At 43.5% G+C, this 24,796-nt stretch overlaps 8 non-coding genes across 8 annotated transcripts; all 8 read right to left on the bottom strand.

Annotated features, from left to right (window-relative positions):
* Nucleotides 1-1,081: 1,081 nt before the first annotated feature.
* Nucleotides 1,082-1,154, bottom strand: trnav-cac (transfer RNA valine (anticodon CAC)). The gene has a single exon. It is a non-coding gene; the product is annotated as a tRNA-Val (tRNA).
* A 2,674-nt stretch (nt 1,155-3,828) lies between these two features.
* trnav-cac (transfer RNA valine (anticodon CAC)) lies at nt 3,829-3,901 on the bottom strand. Its single transcript has one exon. It is a non-coding gene; the product is annotated as a tRNA-Val (tRNA).
* Nucleotides 3,902-9,773: 5,872 nt separating this feature from the next.
* On the bottom strand, nt 9,774-9,846 carry trnav-cac (transfer RNA valine (anticodon CAC)). Its single transcript has one exon. It is a non-coding gene; the product is annotated as a tRNA-Val (tRNA).
* A 2,653-nt stretch (nt 9,847-12,499) lies between these two features.
* Nucleotides 12,500-12,572, bottom strand: trnav-aac (transfer RNA valine (anticodon AAC)). Its single transcript has one exon. It is a non-coding gene; the product is annotated as a tRNA-Val (tRNA).
* Nucleotides 12,573-15,245: 2,673 nt separating this feature from the next.
* On the bottom strand, nt 15,246-15,318 carry trnav-aac (transfer RNA valine (anticodon AAC)). Its single transcript has one exon. It is a non-coding gene; the product is annotated as a tRNA-Val (tRNA).
* Nucleotides 15,319-17,989: 2,671 nt separating this feature from the next.
* Nucleotides 17,990-18,062, bottom strand: trnav-aac (transfer RNA valine (anticodon AAC)). The gene has a single exon. It is a non-coding gene; the product is annotated as a tRNA-Val (tRNA).
* A 2,645-nt stretch (nt 18,063-20,707) lies between these two features.
* trnav-cac (transfer RNA valine (anticodon CAC)) lies at nt 20,708-20,780 on the bottom strand. Its single transcript has one exon. It is a non-coding gene; the product is annotated as a tRNA-Val (tRNA).
* Nucleotides 20,781-23,419: 2,639 nt separating this feature from the next.
* Nucleotides 23,420-23,492, bottom strand: trnav-cac (transfer RNA valine (anticodon CAC)). Its single transcript has one exon. It is a non-coding gene; the product is annotated as a tRNA-Val (tRNA).
* Nucleotides 23,493-24,796: the final 1,304 nt, after the last annotated feature.

Below are 24,796 nucleotides of genomic sequence, written 5' to 3'. Positions count from 1 at the left end.
AGGAGATTTACGTAGTTGTTGCCGGGAGTGGAGCAACTTTGCTATGAGGACAGATTGGATAGGATGGGTTTGTTTTCCTTGGAACAGAGGAGGCTGATGGGCGACAGTATTGAGGTGTATAAAAATAGGAGGGGCCTAGATATTGTTGTTTAAAAGGGTCTATTTCACATAGCGGAGTGGTCAACAACGAGGCTGCATAATTTAAAAGAAATTAGTGTAAGGGTTAAAGGGGATTTGAAGTGAACATTCTGCATGCAGATGATTGTGGGGGTCTCAAACTCACTGCCTGAAAGTGTGGTGCAGGCAGAAACCCTCACCACATTTAACAAGTTCTTAGATGTGCACATGAAATGCAATAAGGTGCAGGGGGACACACCTAAAACTGGGCATTTGTTGGCCGGTGCAGATACGATGGGCTTAAATGACTCCTTCCATGCTGTAAACCTCTATGATTATATAATTATCGGTTAGGATTACTTTCATGATGCAAAACGTGGCATCAGATAATTAATGGTGTTTCCAGTGAAGAAGTGTTCGTGCAAGCTGGGGCTCGAACTCAGGAAGCTGAGATGAAGCATCTTATGAGGCTGCTGTTCGGTGTACGGGGAGCGTTGTCTCGAACGGTGGCATTTTGCAGCCCAGTGAAGGGTGGTAAACCGCTGTTTGATGCTGCATTCTCCGCTTTCCGCCGGCAGCGGCTGATTGGAGAGTGTGGGAGCGGAAGTTAGGGCTTGTCCCGCCCTCACTTATTCTGGAGCTGTGGAAGAGCGATTAGTCGATGGGTTTGTTTGTGGCTTTAATTTTCTGTTGTGAAGCTTGGTGGCGTGGCAGGATCCTTTAATAAAAGCTCACAGCTGACCAGAATGCACGGAATGTGCAGCTTTGAGATATGGTTTCTCCAGCGTCAGGGATGGAAACGGGAGGGAGTGAGAGACACTGTGAAGAATTTGAGTGTGAACAGAACTGCAGAGAGAAATCAGCAAATGGACCAGCATCGTGAGACTCTGCACTCTGTTAATATTGAACCACGAATATGAATGATTTAATTATCGCTAATCATTAATTGAACACGTTTGCATAATGTTTCCGCCCGGTTTCGAACTGGGGACCTTTCGCGTGTGAGGCGAACGTGATAACCACTACACTACGGAAATGCTGTGGCAGCAGCATTGTTGGGAACATAACCAGAGCTTTAACCTCAACAGCTGGACTACACTTCTGGAGCTTGTGTCACGAGAATAGAATGACGGTGCTATATTTAGCAAGGTTGTGAATGTGGCAGGAATTGATCCCGTGTTTCTCTGCCTTTTTCCATAGGAACAGGAGTGGCCATTCCTCAGCAAGTGGTTAGAATCTGGAATACACTGCTGTAAAGGGCGTGGAGTCAGACTCAATCTTATCTTTCAAAACGGAGTTGGATAAGTATCCGAATGAAAAAAATTGCACAGCTGTGGGTAAGTGACAGGGGAGTGAGACTTGTTGAGAGTTGGCATGGGCTCGACGGGCTGCAACCATTCCCTTATTCTTTGATTGTATAAGTTAGTGGCACATTTAATAGTGTGCATGTCAGCAGAATATTGAAAGGGACATGGATTCAGTCGGCACAACGAGAGGCATCTGATTCAGAAGATTCGGGTGCACGAAAATTCGGGTTTAATGACTTTAAAAGCATCATTTTTGTTTTGTGAAGATTCGGTCAGAGAAATGTTTGGGAAAATAATCTTTTGCTGAAAAGGGCTCAGCACTTCATCTTCTTTTTGGCTGTTAGGGCCACACTTCTTTTCGATGGTATTCTTCCAGAATGTATATTTTCTTTGCTGTTTCACAATAACCAGTCCCTTGCACTACAGTCTATCTCACTGTTTCCAACGTCTCATGTACATGTTACCAGCAATGAACATTTTGATGCAGACTTCTAAAGCACAGTGTCCAAAATGGTTTATGGATTCAGAGGTAAAGTGCAGAGCACAGGTAAGTTATTCAATTAAGGATTCTCCTTCAGTTTACATTTCTTTAGTTGTGCAAATGAAGATCATCAGTCAATTAATGATGTTTTCCCATGAAGGCAGGATAACATTTAATGATTATGCATTTTCTAAGTAAAAGCCCATGTGATTCAGGGCAAAGTGGCAAATTGGATCCAAATTTGGCTCAGAGGCAGGAAGCAAAGGGTAATGTTTGATGGGTGTTTTTGTGACTGGAAGGATGTTTCCAGTGGGGCTCCACAGTTTTCAGTGCCAGATCCATTGCTTTTTATGGTATTTATCAATGATCTAAACTTGAATATAGGTGTTATGATTACGAAGTTTTCAGGTGTTATTAAAATAGGCAGTGTGGTTGATAATGAAGAAGAAAGCTGGAGACTCCAGGAAGATATCAATCAACTGATAAGGGGGTAGAGCAGTGGCAAATTGAATTTAATCCAGAGATGTGAGAGATCGCGCATTTGTGGAGGGCTAACAAGGAAAGGGAATACACATCAACTGGTATGACATTGAGAAGTGTATAGGAACAAAGGTAACTGGGATTGCTTGTCCACAGATCCCTGAAGGTAGCTGGTCAGTTGGAAAAGTTGGTTAAGAAGTCATATGGAATGGTTGCATTTATTGGCAGAAGCAAGGAACAGAACAGCAAGTGGGTTATGCAAGAACTTCATAAAATTCTGGTTAGGCCACAGCTGGAGTACTGCGTGCAGTTCTAGTCACCGCATTGAAGGAAGGACGTGAATACGCTGGAGAGGGTACAGAGGAGATTTACGTAGATGTTGCCGGGAGTGGAGCAACTTTGCTATGAGGACAGATTGGATTGGATGGGTTTGTTTTCCATGGAACAGAGGAGGCTGATGGGCGACAGAATTGAGGTGCATAAAAATAGGTGGGGCCTAGATATTGTTGATTAAAAGGATCTATTTCACATAATGGAGTGGTCAACAACCAGGCTGCATAATTTAAAAGTAATTAGTGTGAGGGTTAAAGGGGATTTGAAGTGAACATGCTGCATGCAGATGTTTGTGGGGGTCTCAAACTCACTGCCTGAAAGTGTGGTGCAGGCAGAAACCCTCACCACATTTAACAAGTTCTGAGATGTGCACATGAAATGCAATAAGGTGCAGGGGGACACACCTAAAACTGGACATTTGTTGGCCGGTGCAGATACGATGGGCTTAAATGACTCCTTCCATGCTGTAAACCTCTATGATTATATAATTATCGGTTAGGATTACTTTCATGATGCAAAACGTGGCAATCAGATAATTAATGGTGTTTCCAGTGAAGAAGTATTCATGCAAGCTGGGGCTCGAACTCAGGAAGCTGAGATGAAGCATCTTATGAGGCTGCTGTTTGGTGTACGGGGAGCGTTGTCTCGAACGGTGGCATTTTGCAGCCCAGTGAAGGGCGGTAAACCGCTGTTTGATGCTGCATTCTCCGCTTTCCGCCGGCAGCGGCTGATTGGAGAGTGTGGGAGCGGAAGTTAGGACTTGTCCCGCCCTCACTCACTCTGGAGCTGGGGAAGAGCGATTAGTCGATGGGTTTGTTTGTGGCTTTAATTTTCTGTTGTGAAGCGTGGTGGCGTGGCAGGATCCTTTAATAATCTCTCACAGCTGACCTGAATGTACGGAATGTGCAGCTTTGAGATATGGTTTCTCCAGCGTCAGGGCTGGAAACGGGAGGGAGTGAGAGACACTGTGTAGAATTTGAGTGTGAACAGAACTGCAGAGAGAAATCAGCAAATGGACCAACATCGTGAGACACTGCACTCTGTTAATATTGAACCACTAATATGAATGATTTAATTTTATCTAATCATTAATTGAACACGTTTGCATAATGTTTCCGCCCGGTTTCGAACCGGGAACCTTTCGCGTGTGAGGCGAACGTGATAACCACTACACTACAGAAACGCTGTGGCAGTAACATTGTTGGGAACATAACCAGAGCTTTAACCTCAACAGCTGGACTACACTTCTGGAACTTGTGTCACGAGAATAGAATGACGGTGCTATATTTAGCAATGTTGTGAGTGAGGCAGGAATTGATCCCGTGTTTCTCTGCCTTTATGCATAGGAACAGGAGTGGCCATTCCTCAGCAAGTAGTTAGAATCTGGAATACATTGCTCTGAAGGGCGGTGGAGTCAGACTCAATCTTATCTTTCAAAACGGAGTTGGATAAGTATCCGAATGAAAAAAATTGCACAGCTGTGGGTAAATGACAGGGGAGTGAGACTTGTTGAGAGTTGGCATGGGCTCGACGGGCTGCAACCATTCCCTTATTCTTTGATTCTATAAGTTAGTGGCACATTTAATAGTGTGCATGTCAGCAGAATATTGAAAGGGACATGGATTCAGTCGGCACAACGAGAGGCATCTGATTCAGAAGATTCGGGTGCACGAAAATTCGGGTTTAATGACTTTAAAAGCATCATTTTTGTTTTGTGAAGATTCGGTCAGGGAAAGGATTGGGAAAATAATTTTTTGCTGAAAAGGGCTCAGCACTTCATCTTCTTTTTGGCTGTTAGGGTCACACTTCTTTTCGATGGTATTCTTACAGAATGTATATTTTCTTTGCTGTTCCACAATAACCAGTCCCTTGCACTACAGTCTATCTCACTGTTTCCAACGTCTCATGTACATGTTACCAGCAATGAACATTTTGAAGCAGATTTCTAAAGCACAGTGTCCAAAATGGTTTATGGATTCAGAGGTAAAGTGCAGAGCACAGATAAGTTATTCAATTAAGGACTCTCTTTCAGTTAACATTTCTTTAGTTGTGCAAATGAAGATCATCAGTCAATTAATGATGTTTTCTCATGAAGGCAGGATAACATTTAATGATTATGCATTATCTAAGTAAAAGCCCATGTGATTCAGGGCGAAGTGGCACATTGGATCCAAATTTGGCTCAGAGGCAGGAAGCAAAGGGTAATGTTTGATGGGTGTTTTTGTGACTGGAAGTATGTTTCCAGTGGGGTTCCGCAGTTTTCAGTGCCAGATCCATTGCTTTTTATGGTATTTATCAATGATCTAAACTTGAATATAGGTGTTATGATGACGAAGTTTTCAGGTGTTATTAAAATAGGCAGTGGGTTGATAATGAAGAAGAAAGCTGGAGACTCCAGGAAGATATCAATCAACTGATAAGGGGGTAGAGCAGTGGCAAATGGAATTTAATCCAGATATGTGAGAGATCGCGCATTTGTGGAGGGCTAACAAGGAAAGGGAATACACATCAACTGGTATGACATTGAGAAGTGTAGAGGAACAAAGGTAACTGGGATTGCTTGTGCACAGATCCCTGAAGGTAGCTGGTCAGTTGGAAAAGTTGGTTAAGAAGTCATATGGAATGGTTGCATTTATTGGCAGAAGCAAGGAACAGAACAGCAAGTGGGTTTTGCTAGAACTGTATAAAATTCTGGTTAGGCCACAGCTGGAGTACTGCGTGCAGTTCTAGTCACCGCATTGAAGGAAGGACGTGAATACGCTGGAGAGGGTACAGAGGAGATTTACGTAGATGTTGCCGGGAGAGGAGCAACTTTGCTATGAGGACAGATTGGATAGGATGGGTTTGTTTTCCTTGGAACAGAGGAGGCTGATGGGCGACAGCATTAATGTGTAAATAAAAAGGAGGGGCCTAGATATTGTTGATTAAAAGGGTCTATTTCACAGAGTGGAGTGGTCAACAACCAGGCTGCATAATTTAAAAGTAATTAGTGTAAGGGTTAAAGGGGATTTGAAGTGAACATTCTGCATGCAGATGTTTGTGGGGGTCTCAAACTCACTGCCTGAAAGTGTGGTGCAGGCAGAAACCCTCACCACATTTAACAAGTTCTGAGATGTGCACATGAAATGCAATAAGGTGCAGGGGGACACACCTAAAACTGGACATTTGTTGGCCGGTGCAGATACGATGGGCTTAAATGACTCCTTCCATGCTGTAAACCTCTATGATTATATAATTATCGGTTAGGATTACTTTCATGATGCAAAACGTGGCAATCAGATAATTAATGGTGTTTCCAGTGAAGAAGTGTTCGTGCAAGCTGGGGCTCGAACTCAGGTAGCTGAGATGAAGCATCTTATGAGGCTGCTGTTCGGTGTACGGGTAGCGTTGTCTCGAACGGTGGCATTTTGCAGCCCAGTGAAGGGCGGTAAACCGCTGTTTGATGCTGCATTCTCCGCTTTCCGCCGGCAGCGGCTGATTGGAGAGTGTGGGAGCGGAAGTTAGGGCTTGTCCCGCCCTCACTCACTCTGGAGCTGGGGAAGAGCGATTAGTCGATGGGTTTGTTTGTGGCTTTAATTTTCTGGTGTGAAGCGTGGTGGCGTGGCAGGATCCTTTAATAATCTCTCACAGCTGACCTGAATGCACGGAATGTGCAGCTTTGAGATATGGTTTCTCCAGCGTCAGGGCTGGAAACGGGAGGGAGTGAGAGATACTGTGTAGAATTTGAGTGTGAACAGAACTGTAGAGAGAAATCATCAAATGGAACAGCATCGTGAGACACTGCACTCTGTTAATATTGAACCACTAATATGAATGATTTAATTTTATCTAATCATTAATTGAACACGTTTGCATAATGTTTCCACCCGGTTTCCTTTCGCGTGTGAGGCGAACGTGATAACCACTACACTACGGAAACGCTGCGGCAGTAACCTTGTTGGGAACATAACCAGAGCTTTAACCTCAACAGCTGGACTACACTTCTGGAGCTTGTGTCACGAGAATAGAATAACGGTGCGATATTTAGCAAGTTTGTGAGTGTGGCAGGAATTGATCACGTGTTTCTCTGCCTTTATACATAGGAACAGGAGTGGCCATTCCTCAGCAAGTGGTTAGAATCTGGAATACACTTCTCTAAAGGGCGGTGGAGTCAGACTCAATCTTATCTTTTAAAACGGAGTTGGATAAGTATCCGAATGCAAAAAATTGCACAGCTGTGGGTAAATGACAGGGGAGTGAGACTTGTTGAGAGTTGGCATGGGCTCGACGGGCTGCAACCATTCCCTTATTCTTTGATTGTATGCGTTAGTGGCACATTTAATAATGTGCATGTCAGCAGAATATTGAAAGGGACATGGATTCAGTAGGCACAACGAGAGGCATCTGATTCAGAAGATTCGGGTGCACGAAAATTCGGGTTTAATGACTTTAAAAGCATCATTTTTGTTTTGTGAAGATTCGGTCAGAGAAATGTTTGGGAAAAGAATTTTTTGCTGAAAAGAACTCAGCACTTCATCTTCTTTTTGGCTGTTAGGGTCACACTTCTTTTCGATGGTATTCTTCCAGAATGTATATTTTCTTTGCTGTTTCACAATAATCAGTCCCTTGCACTACAGTCTATCTCACTGTTTCCAACTTCCCATGTACATGTTACCAGCAATGAACATTTTGAAGCAGGCAGAAACCCTCACCACATTTAACAAGTTCTTAGACGTGCACATGAAATGCAATAAGGTGCAGGGGTACACACCTAAAACTTGGCATTTGTTGGCCGGTGCTGATACGATGGGCTTAAATTACTCCTTCCATGCTGTAAACCTCTATGATTATATAATTATCGGTTAGGATTACTTTCATAATGCAAAACGTGGCAATCAGATAATTAATGGTGTTTCCAGTGAAGAAGTGTTCGTGCAAGCTGGGGCTCGAACTCAGGAAGCTGAGATGAAGCATCTTATGAGGCTACTGTTCGGTGTACGGGGAGCGTTCTATCGAACGGTGGCATTTTGCAGCCCAGTGAAGGGCGGTAAACCGCTGTTTGATGCTGCATTCTCCGCTTTCCGCCGGCAGCGGCTGATTGGAGAGTGTGGGAGCGGAAGTTAGGGCTTGTCCCGCCCTCACTCACTCTGGAGCTGGGGAAGAGCGATTCGTCGATGGGTTTGTTTGTGGCTTCAATTTTCTGTTGTGAAGCGTGGTGGCGTGGCAGGATCCTTTAATAATCTCTCACAGCTGACCTGAATGCACGGAATGTGCAGCTTTGAGATATGGTTTCTCCAGCGTCAGGGCTGGAAACGGGAGGGAGTGAGAGACACTGTGTTAAATTTTAGTGTGGACAGAACTGTAGAGAGAAGTCAGCAAATGGAACAGCATCGTGAGACACTGCACTCTGTTAATATTGAACCACTAATATGAATGATTTAATTTTATCTAATCATTAATTGAACACGTTTGCATAATGTTACCGCCCGGTTTCCTTTCGCGTGTGAGGCGAACGTGATAACCACTACACTACGGAAACGCTGCGGCAGAAGCATTGTTGGGAACATAATCAGAGCTTTAACCTCAACAGCTGGACTACACTTCTGGAGCTTGTGTCACGAGAAGAGAACAACGGTGCGATATTTAGCAAGGTTGTGAGTGTGGCAGGAATTGATCACGTGTTTCTCTGCCTTTATACATAGGAACAGGAGTGGCCATTCCTCAGCAAGTGGTTAGAATCTGGAATACACTGCTCTAAAGGGCGGTGGAGTCAGACTCAATCTTATCTTTTAAAACGGAGTTGGATAAGCATCCGAATGCAAAAAATTGCACAGCTGTGTGTAAATGACAGGGGAGTGAGACTTGTTGAGAGTTGGCATGGGCTCGACGGGCTGCAACCATTCCCTTATTCTTTGATTGCATAAGTTAGTGGCACATTTAATAGTGTGCATGTCAGCAGAATATTGAAAGGGACATGGATTCAGTAGGCACAACGAGAGGCATCTGATTCAGAAGATTCGGGTGCACGAAAATTCGGGTTTAATGACTTTAAAAGCATCATTTTTGTTTTGTGAAGATTCGGTCAGAGAAATGTTTGGGAAAAGAATTTTTTGCTGAAAAGGACTCAGCACTTCATCTTCTTTTTGGCTGTTAGGGTCACACTTCTTTTCGATGGTATTCTTCCAGAATGTATATTTTCTTTGCTGTTTCACAATAATCAGTCCCTTGCACGAGAGTCTATCTCATTGTTTCCAACTTCCCATGTACATGTTACCAGCAATGAACATTTTGAAGCAGGCAGAAACCCTCACCACATTTAACAAGTTCTTAGACGTGCACATGAAATGCAATAAGGTGCAGGGGTACACACCTAAAACTTGGCATTTGTTGGCCGGTGCAGATACGATGGGCTTAAATGACTCCTTCCATGCTGTAAACCTCTATGATTATATAATTATCGGTTAGGATTACTTTCAAAATGCAAAACGTGGCAATCAGATAATTAATGGTGTTTCCAGTGAAGAAGTGTTCGTGCAAGCTGGGGCTCGAACTCAGGAAGCTGAGATGAAGCATCTTATGAGGCTGCTGTTCGGTGTACGGGGAGCGTTCTATCGAACGGTGGCATGTTGCAGCCCAGTGAAGGGCGGTAAACCGCTGTTTGATGCTGCATTCTCCGCTTTCCGCCGGCAGCGGCTGATTGGAGAGTGTGGGAGCGGAAGTTAGGGCTTGTCCAGCCCTCACTCACTCTGGAGCTGGGGAAGAGCGATTCGTCGATGGGTTTGTTTGTGGCTTCAATTTTCTGTTGTGAAGCGTGGTGGCGTGGCAGGATCCTTTAATAATCTCTCACAGCTGACCTGAATGCACGGAATGTGCAGCTTTGAGATATGGTTTCTCCAGCGTCAGGGCTGGAAACGGGAGGGAGTGAGAGACACTGTGTTGAATTTTAGTGTGGACAGAACTGTAGAGAGAAGTCAGCAAATGGAACAGCATCGTGAGACACTGCACTCTGTTAATATTGAACCACGAATATGAATGATTTAATTTTATCTAATCATTAATTGAACACGTTTGCATAATGTTACCGCCCGGTTTCGAACCGGTGACCTTTCGCGTGTGAGGCGAACGTGATAACCACTACACTACGGAAACGCTGTGGCAGTAACATTGTTGGGAACATAACCAGAGCTTTAACCTCAACAGCTGGACTGCACTTCTGGAGCTTGTGTCACGAGAACAGAATGACGGTGCTATATTTAGCAAAGTTGTGAGTGTGGCAGGAATTGATCCCGTGTTTCTCTGTCTTTATTCATAGGAACAGAAGTGGCCATTCCTCAGCAAGTGGTTAGAATCTGGAATACACTGCTCTAAAGGGCGGTGGAGTCAGACTCAATCTTATCTTTCAAAACGGAGTTGGATCAGTATCCGAATGAAAAAAATTGCACAGCTGTGTGTAAATGACAGGGGCGTGAGATTTGTTGAGAGTTGGCATGGGCTCGACGGGCTGCATCCATTCCCTTATTCTTTGATTCTATAAGTTAGTGGCACATTTAATAGTGTGCATGTCAGCAGAATATTGAAAGGGACATGGATTCAGTCGGCACAACGAGAGGCATCTGATTCAGAAGATTCGGGTGCACGAAAATTCGGGTTTAATGACTTTAAAAGCATCATTTTTCTTTTGTGAAGATTCGGTCAGAGAAATGTTTGAAAAAGAATTTTTTGCTTAAAGGGGCTCAGCACTTCATTTTCTTTTTGGCTGTTAGGGCAACACTTCTTTTCGATGGTATTCTTCCAGAATGTATATTTTCTTTGCTGTTTCACAATAACCAGTCCCTTGCACTGCAGTCTATCTCACTGTTTCCAACGTCTCATGTACATGTTACCAGCAATGAACATTTTGAAGCAGACTTCTAAAGCACAGTGTCCAAAATGGTGTATGGATTCAGAGGTAAAGTGCAGAGCACAGATAAGTTAGTCAATTAAGGATTCTCCTTCAGTTAACATTTCTTTAGTTGTGCAAATGAAGATCATCAGTCAATTAATGATGTTTTCCCATGAAGGCAGTATAACATTTAATGATTATGCATTTTCTAAGTAAAAGCCCATGTGATTCAGGGCGAAGTGGCAAATTGGATCCAAATTTGGCTCAGAGGCAGGAAGCAAAGGGTAATGTTTGATGGGTGTTTTTGTGACTGGAAGGATGTTTCCAGTGTGGTTCCGCAGTTTTCAGTGCCAGATCCATTGCTTTTTATGGTATTTACAATGATCTAAACTTGAATATAGATGTTATGATTCCGAAGTTTTCAGGTGTTATTAAAATAGGCAGTGTGGTTGATAATGAAGAAGAAAGCTGGAGACTCCAGGAAGATAACAATCAACTGATAAGGTGGTAGAGCAGTGGAAAATGAGAGATCGCGCATTTGTGGAGGGCTAACAAGGAAAGGGAATACACATCAACTGGTATGACATTGAGAAGTGTAGAGAAACAAAGGTAACTGGGATTGCTTGTCCACAGATCCCTGAAGGTAGCTGGCCAGTTGGAAAAGTTGATGAAGAATTCATATGGAATGGTTGCATTTATTGGCAGAAGCAAGGAACAGAAAAGCAAGTGGGTTATGCTAGAACTGTATAAAATTCTGGTTAGGCCACAGCTGGAGTACTGCGTGCAGTTCTGGTCACCGCATTGATGGAAGAACGTGAATACGCTGGAGAGGGTACAGAGGAGATTTACGTAGATGTTGCCGGGAGTGGAGCAACTTTGCTATGAGGACAGATTGGATAGGATGGGTTTGTTTTCCTTGGAACAGAGGAGGCTGATGGGCGACCGCATTGAGGTGTATAAAAATAGGAGGGGCCTAGATATTGTTGATTAAAAGGGTCTATTTCACATAGTGGAGTGGTCAACAACCAGGCTGCATAATTTAAAAGTAATTAGTGTAAGGGTTAAAGGGGATTTGAAGTGAACATTCTGCATGCAGATGTTTGTGGGGGTCTCAAACTCACTGCCTGAAAGTGTGGTGCAGGCAGAAACCCTCACCACATTTAACCAGTTCTGAGATGTGCACATGAAATGCAATAAGGTGCAGGGGTACACACCTAAAACTGGCCATTTGTTGGCCGGTGCAGATACTATGGGCGTAAATGACTCTTTCCATGCTGTAAACCTCTATGATTATATAATTATCGGTTAGGATTACTTTCATGATGCAAAACGTGGCAATCAGATAATTAATGGTGTTTCCAGTGAAGAAGTGTTCATGCAAGCTGGGGCTCGAACTCAGGAAGCTGAGATGAAGCATCTTATGAGGCTGCTGTTCGGTGCACGGGGACCGTTGTCTGGAACGGTGGCATTTTGCAGCCCAGTGAAGGGCGGTAAACCGCTGTTTGATGCTGCATTCTCCGCTTTCCGCCGGCAGCGGCTGATTGGAGAGTGTGGGAGCGGAAGTTAGGGCTTGTCCCGCCCTCACTCACTCTGGAGCTGAGGAAGAGCGATTAGTCGATGGGTTTGTTTGTGGCTTTAATTTTCTGTTGTGAAGCGTGGTGGCGTGGCAGGATCCTTTAATAAACTCTCACAGCGAACCTGAATGCACGGAATGTGCAGCTTTGAGATATGGTTTCTCCAGCGTCAGGGCTGGAAACGGGAGGGAGTGAGAGACACTGTGTAGAATTTGAGTGTGAACAGAACTGCAGAGAGAAATCAGCAAATGGAACAGCATCGTGAGACACTGCACTCTGTTAACATTGAACAACTAATATGAATGATTTAATTTTATCTTCTCATTAATTGAACACGTTTGCATAATGTTTCCGCCCGGTTTCGAACCGGGGACTTTTCGCGTGTTAGGCGAACGTGATAACCACTACACTACGGAAACGCTGTGGCGTTAAGATTGTTGGGAACATAACCAGAGCTTTAACCTCAACAGCTGGACGACACTTCTGGAGCTTGTGTCACGAGAATAGAATGACGGTGCTATATTTAGCAAGGTTGTGAGTGTGGCAGGAATTGATCCCGTGTTTCTCTGCCTTTATACATAGGAACAGGAGTGGTCATTCCTCAGCAAGTGGTTAGAATCTGGAATACACTTCTCTAAAGGGCGGTGGAGTCAGACTCAATCTTATCTTTCAAAACGGAGTTGGATAAGTATCCGAATGAAAAAAATTGCACAGCTGTGGGTAAAAGACAGGGGAGTGAGACTTGTTGAGAGTTGGCATGGGCTCGACGGGCTGCATCCATTCCCTTATGCTTTGATTCTATAAGTTAGTGGCACATTTAATAGTGTGCATGTCAGCAGAATATTGAAAGGGACATGGATTCAGTCGGCACAACGAGAGGCATCTGATTCAGAAGATTCCGGTGCATGAAAATTCGGGTTTAATGACTTTAAAGCATCATTTTTCTTTTGTGAAGATTCGGTCAGAGAAATGTTTGAAAAAGAATTTTTTGCTGAAAAGGGCTCAGCACTTCATCTTCTTTTTGGCTGTTAGGGCCACACTTCTTTTCGATGGTATTCTTCCAGAATTTATATTTTCTTTGCTGTTTCACAATAACCAGTCCCTTGCACTGCAGTCTATCTCACTGTTTCCAACGTCTCGTATACATGTTACCAGCAATGAACATTTTGAAGCAGACTTCTAAAGCACAGTGTCCAAAATGGTTTATGGATTCAGAGGTAAAGTGCAGAGCACAGATAAGTTATTCAATTAAGGATTCTCCTTCAGTTAACATTTCTTTAGTTGTGCAAATGAAGATCATCAGTCAATTAATGATGTTTTCCCATGAAGGCAGGATAACATTTAATGATTATGCATTTTCTAAGTAAAAGCCCATGTGATTCAGGGCGAAGTGGCAAATTGGATCCAAATTTGGCTCAGAGGCAGGAAGCAAAAGGTAATGTTTGATGTGTGTTTTTGTGACTGGAAGGATGTTTCCAGTGTGGTTCCACAGTTTTCAGTGCCAGATCCATTGCTTTTTATGGTATTTATCAATGATCTAAACTTGAAAATAGGTGTTATGATTACGAAGTTTTCAGGTGTTATTAAAATAGGCAGTGTGGTTGATAATGAAGAAGAAAGCTGGAGACTCCAGGAAGATATCAATCAACTGATAAGGGGGTAGAGCAGTGGCAAACTGAATTTAATCCAGAGATGTGAGAGATCGCGCATTTGTGGAGGGCTAACAAGGAAAGGGAATACACATCAACTGGTATGACATTGAGAAGTGTAGAGGAAAAAAGGTAACTGGGATTGCTTGTCCACAGATCCCTGAAGGTTGCTGACCAGTTGGAAAAGTTGATTAAGAATTCATATGGAATGGTTGCATTTATTGGCAGAAGCAAGGAACAGAACAGCAAGTGGGTTATGCTAGAACTGTATTAAATTCTGGTTAGGCCACAGCTGGAGTTCTGCGTGCAGTTCTGGTCACCGCATTGAAGGAAGAACGTGCATACGCTGGAGAGGGTACAGAGGAGATTTACGTAGATGTTGCCGGGAGTGGAGCAACTTTGCTATGAGGACAGATTGAATAGGATGGGTTTGTTTTCCTTGGAACAGAGGAGGCTGATGGGCGACAGCATTGAGGTGTATAAAAATAGGAGGGGCCTAGATATTGTTGATTAAAAGGGTCTATTTCACATAGTGGAGTGGTCAACAACCAGGCTGCATAATTTAAAAGTAATTAGTGTAAGGGTTAAAGGGGATTTGAAGTGAACATTCTGCATGCAGATGTTTGTGGGGGTCTCAAACTCACTGCCTGAAAGTGTGGTGCAGGCAGAAACCCTCACCACATTTAACCAGTTCTTAGATGTGCACATGAAATGCAATAAGGTGCAGGGGTACACACCTAAAACTGGGCATTTGTTGGCCGGTGCAGATACGATGGGCTTAAATGACTCCTTCCATGCTGTAAACCTCTATGATTATATAATTATCGGTTAGGATTACTTTCATGATGCAAAACGTGGCAATCAGATAATTAATGGTGTTTCCAGTGAAGAAGTGTTCGTGCAAGCTGGGGCTCGAACTCAGGAAGCTGAGATCAAGCATCTTGTGAGGCTGTTGTTCGGAGCAGGTGGAGCGTTGTCTCGAACGGTGGCATTTTGAAGCCCAGTGAAGGGCGGTAAACCGCTGTTTGATGCTGCATTCTCCGCTTTCCGCCGGCAGCGGCTGATTGGAGAGTGTGGGAGCGGAAGTTAGGGCTTGTTCCGCCCTCACTCACTCTGGAGCTGGGGAAGAGCGATTAGTCGATGGGTTTGTTTGTGGCTTTAATTTTCTGTTGTGAAGCGTGGTGGCGTGGCAGGATCCTTTAATAATCTCTCACAGCTGACCTGAATGCACGGAATGTGCAGCTTTGAGATATGGTTTCTCCAGCGTCAGGGCTGGAAACGGGAGGGAGTGAGAGACACTGTGTAGAATTTGAGTGTGAACAGAACTGCAGAGAGAAATCAGCAAATGGAACAGCATCGTGAGACACTGCACTCTGTTAACATTGAACCACTAATATGAATGATTTAATTTTATCTTATCATGAATTGAACACGTTTGCATAATGTTTCCGCCCGATTTCGAACCGGGGACCTTTCGCGTGTTAGGCGAACGTGATAACCACTACACTACGGAAACGCTGTGGCAGTAACATTGTTGGGAACATAACCAGAGCTTTAACCTCAACAGCTGGACGACACTTCTGGAGCTTGTGTCACGAGAACAGAATGACGGTGCTATATTTAGCAAGGTTGTGAGTGTGGCAGGAATTGATCCCGTGTTTATCTGCCTTTATACATAGGAACAGGAGTGGCCATTCCTCAGCAAGTGGTTAGAATCTGGAATACACTTCTCTAAAGGGCGGTGGAGTCAGACTCAATCTTATCTTTCAAAACGGAGTTGGATAAGTATCCGAATGAAAAAAATTGCACAGCTGGGTAAATGACAGTGGAGTGAGACTTGTTGAGAGTTGGCATGGGCTCGACGGGCTGCATCCATTCCCTCATGCTTTGATTCTATAAGTTAGTGGCACATTTAATAGTGTGCATGTCAGCAGAATATTGAAAGGGACATGGATTCAGTCGGCACAACGAGAGGCATCTGATTCAGAAGATTCCGGTGCATGAAAATTCGGGTTTAATGACTTTAAAAGCATCATTTTTCTTTTGTGAAGATTCGGTCAGAGAAATGTTTGAAAAAGAATTTTTTGCTGAAAAGGGCTCAGCACTTCATCTTCTTTTTGGCTGTTAGGGCCACACTTCTTTTCGATGGTATTCTTCCAGAATGTATATTTTCTTTGCTGTTTCACAATAACCAGTCCCTTGCACTGCAGTCTATCTCACTGTTTCCAACGTCTCATATACATGTTACCAGCAATGAACATTTTGAAGCAGACTTCTAAAGCACAGTGTCCAAAATGGTTTTTGGATTCAGAGGTAAAGTGCAGAGCACAGATAAGTTATTCAATTAAGGATTCTCCTTCAGTTAACATTTCTTTAGTTGTGCAAATGAAGATCATAAGTCAATTAATGATGTTTTCCCATGAAGGCAGGATAACATTTAATGATTATGCATTTTCTAAGTAAAAGCCCATGTGATTCAAGGCGAAGTGGCAAATTGGATCCAAATTTGGCTCAGAGGCAGGAAGCAAAGGGTAATGTTTGATGGGTGTTTTTGTGACTGGAAGGATGTTTCCAGTGGGGTTCCACAGTTTTCAGTGCCAGATCCATTGCTTCTTATGGTATTTATCAATGATCTAAACTTGAATATAGGTGTTATGATTACGAAGTTTTCAGGTGTTATTAAAATAGGCAGTGTGGTTGATAATGAAGAAGAAAGCTGGAGACTCCAGGAAGATATCAATCAACTGATAAGGGGGTAGTGCAGTGGCAAATTGAATTTAATCCAGAGATGTGAGAGATCGCGCATTTGTGGAGGGCTAACAACGAAAGGGAATACACATCAACTGGTATGACATTGAGAAGTGTAGAGGAACAAAGGTAACTGGGATTGCTTGTCCACAGATCCCTGAAAGTAGCTGACCAGTTGGAAAAGTTGATTAAGAAGTCATATGGAATGATTGCATTTATTGGCAGAAGCAAGGAACAGAGCAGCAAGTGGGTTGTGCTAGAACTGTATAAAATTCTGGTTAGGCCACAGCTGGAGTACTGCGTGCAGTTCTGGTCACCGCATTGAAGGAAGAACGTGAATACGCTGGAGAGGGTACAGAGGAGATTTACGTAGATGTTGCCGGGAGTGGAGCAACATTGCTATGAGGACAGATTGGATAGGATGGGTTTGTTTTCCTTGGAACAGAGGAGGCTGATGGGCGACCGCATTGAGGTGTATAAAAATAGGAAAGGCCTAGATATTGTTGATTAAAAGGGTCTATTTCACATAGTAAGTGGTCAACAACCAGGCTGCATAATTTAAAAGTAATTAGTGTAAGGGTTAAAGGGGATTTGAAGTGAACATTCTGCATGCAGATGTTTGTGGGGGTTTCAAACTCACTGCCTGAAAGTGTGGTGCAGGCAGAAACCCTCACCACATTTAACAAGTTCTTAGATGTGCACATGAAATGCAATAAGGTGCAGGGGGACACACCTAAAACTGGGCATTTGTTGGCCGGTGCAGATACGTTGGGCGTAAATGACTCCTTCCATGCTGTAAACCTCTATGATTATATAATTATCGGTTAGGATTACTTTCATGATGCAAAACGTGGCAATCAGATAATTAATGCTGTTTCCAGTGAAGAAGTGTTCGTGCAAGCTGGGGCTCGAACTCAGGAAGCTGAGATGAAGCATCTTATGAGGCTGCTGTTCGGAGCACGGGGAGCGTTGTCTGGAACGTTGGCATTTTGCAGCCCAGTGAAGGGCGGTAAACCGCTGTTTGATGCTGCATTCTCCGCTTTCCGCCGGCAGCGGCTGATTGGAGAGTGTGGGAGCGGAAGTTAGGGCTTGTCCCGCCCTCACTCACTCTGGAGCTGAGGAAGAGCGATTAGTCGATGGGTTTGTTTGTGGCTTTAATTTTCTGTTGTGAAGCGTGGTGGCGTGGCAGGATCCTTCAATAATCTCTCACAGCTGACCTGAATGCACGGAATGTTCAGCTTTGAGATATGGTTTCTCCAGCGTCAGGGCTGGAAGCGGGAGGGAGTGAGAGACACTGTGTAGAATTTGAGTGTGAACAGAACTGTAGAGAGAAATCAGCAAATGGAACAGCATCGTGAGACACTGCACTCTGTTAACATTGAACCACCAATATGAATGATTTAATTTTATCTTATCATTAATTGAACACGTTTGCATAATGTTTCCGCCCGGTTTTGAACCGGGGACCTTTCGCGTGTTAGGCGAACTTGATAACCACTACACTACGGAAACGCTGGTGCAATAACATCGTTGGGAACATAACCAGAGCTTTAACCTCAACAGCTGGACTACACTTCTGGAGCTTGTGTCACGAGAATAGAATGACGGTGCTATATTTAGCAAGGTTGTGAGTGTGGCAGGAATTGATCCCGTGTTTCTCTGCCTTTATACATAGGAACAGGAGTGGCCATTCCTCAGCAAGTGGTTAGAATCTGGAATACACTTCTCTAAAGGGCGGTGGAGTCAGACTCAATCTTATCTTTCAAAACGGAGTTGGATAAGTATCCGAATGAAAAAAATTGCACAGCTGTGGGTAAATGACAGGGGAGTGAGACTTGTTGAGAGTTGGCATGGGCTCGACGGGCTGCATCCATTCCGTTATTCTTTGATTCTATAAGTTAGTGGCACATTTAATAGTGTGCATGTCAGCAGAATATTGAAAGGGACATGGATTCAGTCGACACAACGAGAGGCATCTGATTCAGAAGATTCGGGTGCACGAAAATTCGGGTTTAATGACTTTAAAAGCATCATTTTTCTTTTATGAAGATTCGGTCAGAGAAATGTTTGAAAAATAATTTTTTGCTGATAAGGGCTCAGCACTTTATCTTCTTTTTGGCTGTTAGGGCCACACTTCTTTTCGATGGTATTCTTCCAGAATGTATATTTTCTTTGCTGTTTCACAATAACCAGTCCCTTGCACTACAGTCTATCTCACTGTTTCCAACGTCTCATGTACATGTTACAGGAATGAACATTTTGAAGCAGACTTCTAAAGCACAGTGTCCAAAATGGTTTATGGATTCAGAGCTAAAGTGCAGAGCACAGATAAGTTATTCAATTAAGGATTCTCCTTCAGTTAACATTTCTTTAGTTGTGCAAATGAACATCATCAGTCAATTAATGATGTTTTCCCACAAAGGCAGGATAACATTTAATGATTATGCATTTTCTAAGTAAAAGCCCATGTGATTCAGGGCGAAGTGGCAAATTGGATCCAAATTTGGCTCAGAGGCAGGAAGCAAACGGTAATGTTTGATGGGTGTTTTTGTGACTGGAAGGATGTTTCCAGTGGGGTTCCACAGTTTTCAGTGCCAGATCCATTGCTTTTTATGGTATTTATCAATGATCTAAACTTGAATATAGGTGTTATGCTTACGAAGTTTTCAGGTGTTATTAAAATAGGCAGTGTGGTTGATAATGAAGAAGAAAGCTGGAGACTCCAGGAAGATATCAATCAACTGATAAGGGGGTAGAGCAGTGGCAAATTGACTTTAATCCAGAGATGTGAGAGATCGCGCATTTGTGGAGGGCTAACAAGGAAAGGGAATACACATCAACTGGTATGACATTGAGAAGTGTAGAGGAACAAAGGTAACTGGGATTGCTTGTCCACAGATCCCTGAAGGCAGCTGACCAGTTGGAAAAGTTGATTAAGAAGTCATATGGAATGGTTGCATTTATTGGCAGAAGCAAGGAACAGAACAGCAAGTGGGTTATGCTAGAACTGTATAAAATTCTGGTTAGGCCACAGCTGGAGTACTGCATGCAGTTCTAGTCACCGCATTGAAGGAAGGACGTGAATACGCTGGAGAGGGTACAGAGGAGCTTTACGTAGTTGTTGCCGGCAGTGGAGCAACTTTGCTATGAGGACAGATTGGATAGGATGGGTTTGTTTTCCTTGGAACAGAGGAGGCTGATGGGCGACAGTATTGAGGTGTATAAAAATAGGAGGGGCCTAGATATTGTTGTTTAAAAGGGTCTATTTCACATAGCGGAGTGGTCAACAACCAGGCTGCATAATTTAAAAGTAATTAGTGTAAGGGTTAAAGGGGATTTGAAGTGAACATTCTGCATGCAGATGTTTGTGGGGGTCTCAAACTCACTGCCTGAAAGTGTGGTGCAGGCAGAAACCCTCACCACATTTAACAAGTTCTTAGATGTGCACATGAAATGCAATAAGGTGCAGGGGGACACACCTAAAACTGGGCATTTGTTGGCCGGTGCAGATACGATGGGCTTAAATGACTCCTTCCATGCTGTAAACCTCTATGATTATATAATTATCGGTTAGGATTACTTTCATGATGCAAAACGTGGCAATCAGATAATTAATGGTGTTTCCAGTGAAGAAGTGTTCGTGCAAGCTGGGGCTCGAACTCAGGAAGCTGAGATGAAGCATCTTATGAGGCTGCTGTTCGGTGTACGGGGGGCGTTGTCTCGAATGGTGGCATTTTGCAGCCCAGTGAAGGGCGGTAAACCGCTGTTTGATGCTGCATTCTCCGCTTTCCGCCGGCAGCGGCTGATTGGAGAGTGTGGGAGCGGAAGTTCGGGCTTGTCCCGCCCTCACTCATTCTGGAGCTGGGGAAGAGCGATTAGTCGATGGGTTTGTTTGTGGCTTTAATTTTCTGTTGTGAAGCTTGGTGGCGTGGCAGGATCCTTTAATAATCTCTCACAGCTGACCTGAATGCACGGAATGTGCAGCTTTGAGATATGGTTTCTCCAGCGTCAGGGCTGGAGAATTTGAGTGTGAACAGAACTGCAGAGAGAAATCAGCAAATGGACCAGCATCGTGAGACACTGCACTCTGTTAATATTGAAGCACTAATATGAATGATTTAATTTTATCTAATCATTAATTGAACACGTTTGCATAATGTTTCCGCCCGGTTTCAAACCGGGGACCTTTCGCGTGTGAGGCGAACTTAATAACCACTACACTACGGAAACGCTGTGCCAGTAACGTTGTTGGGAACATAACCAGAGCTTTAACCTCAACAGCTGGACTACACTTCTGGAGCTTGTGTCACGAGAATAGAATGACGGTGCTGTATTTCGCAAGGTTGTGAGTGAGGCAGGAATTGATCCCGTGTTTCTCTGCCTTTATACATAGGAACAGGAGTGGCCATTCCTGAGCAAGTGGTTAGAATCTGGAATACACTGCTCTAAAGGGCGGTGGAGTAAGACTCAATCTTATCTTTCAAAACGGAGTTGGATAAGTATCCGAATGAAAAAAATTGCACAGCTGTGGATAAATGACAGGGGAGTGAGACTTGTTGAGAGTTGGCATGGGCTCGACGGGCTGCAACCATTCCCTTATTCTTTGATTCTATAAGTTAGTGGCACATTTAATACTGTTCATGTCAGCAGAATATTGAAAGGCACATCGATTCAGTCGGCACAACGAGAGGCATCTGATTCAGAAGATTCGGATGCACGACAATTCGGGTTTAATGACTTTAAAAGCATCATTTTTGTTTTGTGAAGATTCGGTCAGTGAAATGTTAGGGAAAATAATTTTTTGCTGAAAAGGGCTCAGCACTTCATCTTCTTTTTGGCTGCTTGGGTCACACTTCTTTTCGATGGTATTCTTCCAGAATGTATATTTTCTTTGCTGTTTCACAATAACTAGTCCATTGCACTACAGTCTATCTCACTGTTTCCAACGTCTCATGTGCATGTTACAAGCAATGAACATTTTGAAGCAGACTTCTAAAGCACAGTGTCCAAAATGGTTCATGGCTTCAGAGGTAAAGTGCAGAGCACAGATAAGTTATTCAATTAAGGACTCTCCTTCAGTTAACATTTCTTTAGTTGTGCAAATGAAGATCATCAGTCAATTAATGATGTTTTCCCATGAAGGCAGGATAACATTTAATGATTATGCATTTTCTAAGTAAAAGCCCATGTGATTCAGGGCGAAGTGGCATATTAGATCCAAATTTGGGTGTTTTTGTGACTGGAAGGATGTTTCCAGTGGGGTCCGCAGTTTTCAGTGCCAGATCCATTGCTTTTTATGGTATTTATCAATGATCTAAACTTGAATATAGGTGTTATGATTACGAAGTTTTCAGGTGTTATTAAAATAGGCAGTGTGGTTGATAATGAAGAAGAAAGCTGGAGACTCCAGGAAGATATCAATCAACTGATAAGGAGGTAGAGCAGTGGCAAATGGAATTTAATCCAGAGATGTGAGAGATCGCGCATTTGTGGAGGGCTAACAAGGAAAGGGAATACACATCAACTGGTATGACATTGAGAAGTGTAGAGGAACAAAGGTAACTGGGATTGCTTGTCCACACATCCCTGAAGGTAGCTGGCCAGTTGGAAAAGTTGGTTAAGAAGTCATATGGAATGGTTGCATGTATTGGCAGAAGCAAGGAACAGAACAGCAAGTGGGTTATGCTAGAACTGTATAAAATTCTGGTTAGGCCAAAGCTGGAGTACTGCGTGCAGTTCTAGTCACCGCATTGAAGGAAGGACGTGAATACGCTGGAGAGGGTACAGAGGAGCTTTACGTAGTTGTTGCCAGCAGTGGAGCAACTTTGCTATGAGGACAGATTGGATAGGATGGGTTTGTTTTCCTTGGAACAGAGGAGGCTGATGGGCGACAGTATTGAGGTGTATAAAAATAGGAGGGGCCTAGATATTGTTGTTTAAAAGGGTCTATTTCACATAGCGGAGTGGTCAACAACCAGGCTGCATAATTTAAAAGTAATTAGTGTAAGGGTTAAAGGGGTTTTGAAGTGAACATTCTGCTTGCAGATGTTTGTGGGGGTCTCAAACTCACTGCCTGAAAGTGTGGTGCAGGCAGAAACCCTCACCACATTTAACAAGTTCTTAGATGTGCACATGAAATGCAATAAGGTGCAGGGGGACACACCTAAAACTGGGCATTTGTTGGCCGGTGCAGATACGATGGGCTTAAATGACTCCTTCCATGCTGTAAACCTCTATGATTATATAATTATCGGTTAGGATTACTTTCATGATGCAAAACGTGGCAATCAGATAATTAATGGTGTTTCCAGTGAAGAAGTGTTCGTGCAAGCTGGGGCTCGAACTCAGGAAGCTGAGATGAAGCATCTTATGAGGCTGCTGTTCGGTGTACGGGGAGCGTTGTCTCGAACGGTGGCATTTTGCAGCCCAGTGAAGGGCGGTAAACCGCTGTTTGATGCTGCATTCTCTGCTTTCCGCCGGCAGCGGCTGATTGGAGAGTGTGGGAGCGGAAGTTAGGGCTTGTCCCGCCCTCACTCATTCTGGAGCTGTGGAAGAGCGATTAGTCGATGGGTTTGTTTGTGGCTTTAATTTTCTGTTGTGAAGCTTGGTGGCGTGGCAGGATCCTTTAATAAAAGCTCACAGCTGACCTGAATGCACGGAATGTGCAGCTTTGAGATATGGTTTCTCCAGCGTCAGGGATGGAAACGGGAGGGAGTGAGAGACACTGTGAAGAATTTGAGTGTGAACAGAACGGCAGAGAGAAATCAGCAAATGGACCAGCATCGTGAGACTCTGCACTCTGTTAATATTGAACCACGAATATGAATGATTTAATTTTAGCTAATCATTAATTGAACACGTTTGCATAATGTTTCCGCCCGGTTTCGAGCCGGGGACCTTTCGCGTGTGAGGCGAACGTGATAACCACTACACTACGGAAATGCTGTGGCAGCAGCATTGTTGGGAACATAACCAGAGCTTTAACCTCAACAGCTGGACTACACTTATGGAGCTTGTGTCACGAGAATAGAATGACGGTGCGAAATTTAGCAAGGTTGTGAGTGTGGCAGGAATTGATCCCGTGTTTCTCTGCCTTTATACAGAGGAACAGGAGTGGCCATTCCTCAGCAAGTGGTTAAAATCTGGAATACACTGCTCTAAAGGGCGGTGGAGTCAGACTCATTCTTATCTTTCAAAACGAGTTGGATAAGTATCCGAAAGAAAAAAATTGCACAGCTGTGTGTAAATGACAGGGGAGTGAGACTTGTTGAGAGTTGGCATGGGCTCGACGGGCTGCAACCATTCCCTTATCCTTTGATTGTATAAGTTAGTGGCACATTTAATAGTGTGCATGTCAGCAGAATATTGAAAGGGACATGGATTCAGTCGGCACAACGAGAGGCATCTGATTCAGAAGATTTGGGTGCACGAAAATTCGGGTTTAATGACTTTAAAAGCATCATTTTTGTTTTGTGAAGATTCGGTCAGAAAAATGCTTGGGAAAAGAATTTTTTGCTGAAAAGGGCTCAGCACTTCATCTTCTTTTTGGCTGTTAGGGTCATACTTCTTTTCGATGGTATTCTTCCAGAATGTATATTTTCTTTGCTGTTTCACAATAACCAGTCCCTTGCACTACAGTCTATCTCACTGTTTCCAACGTCCATGTACATGTTACCTGCAAGGAACATTTTGAAGCAGACTTCTAAAGCACACTGTCCAAAATGGTTTATGGATTCAGAGGTAAAGTGCAGAGCACAGATAAGTTATTCAATTAAGGACTCTCCTTCAGTTAACATTTCTTTAGTTGTGCAAATGAAGATCATCAGTCAATTAATGATGTTTTCCCATGAAGGCAGGATAACATTTAATGATTATGCATTTTCTAAGTAAATGCCCATGTGATTCAGGGCGAAGTGGCATATTGGATCCAAATTTGGCTCAGAGGCAGTAAGCAAAGGGTAATGTTTGATGGGTGTTTTTGTGACTGGAAGGATGATTCCAGTGGGGTTCCGCAGTTTTCAGTGCCAGATCCATTGCTTTTTATGGTATTTATCAATGATCTAAACTTGAATATAGGTGTTATGATTACGAAGTTTTCAGGTGTTATTAAAATAGGCAGTGGGTTGATAATGAAGAAGAAAGCTGGAGACTCCAGGAAGATATCAATCAACAGATAAGGGGGTAGAGCAGTGGCAAATGGAATTTAATCCAGAGATGTTAGTGATAGCGCATTTGTGGAGGGCTAA

Source organism: Pristiophorus japonicus, chromosome 3, assembly GCF_044704955.1.
Source record: "Pristiophorus japonicus isolate sPriJap1 chromosome 3, sPriJap1.hap1, whole genome shotgun sequence".
Classification (NCBI taxonomy): Eukaryota; Metazoa; Chordata; class Chondrichthyes; family Pristiophoridae; genus Pristiophorus; species Pristiophorus japonicus.
This window is presented reverse-complemented; position numbering and strand designations above follow the sequence as displayed.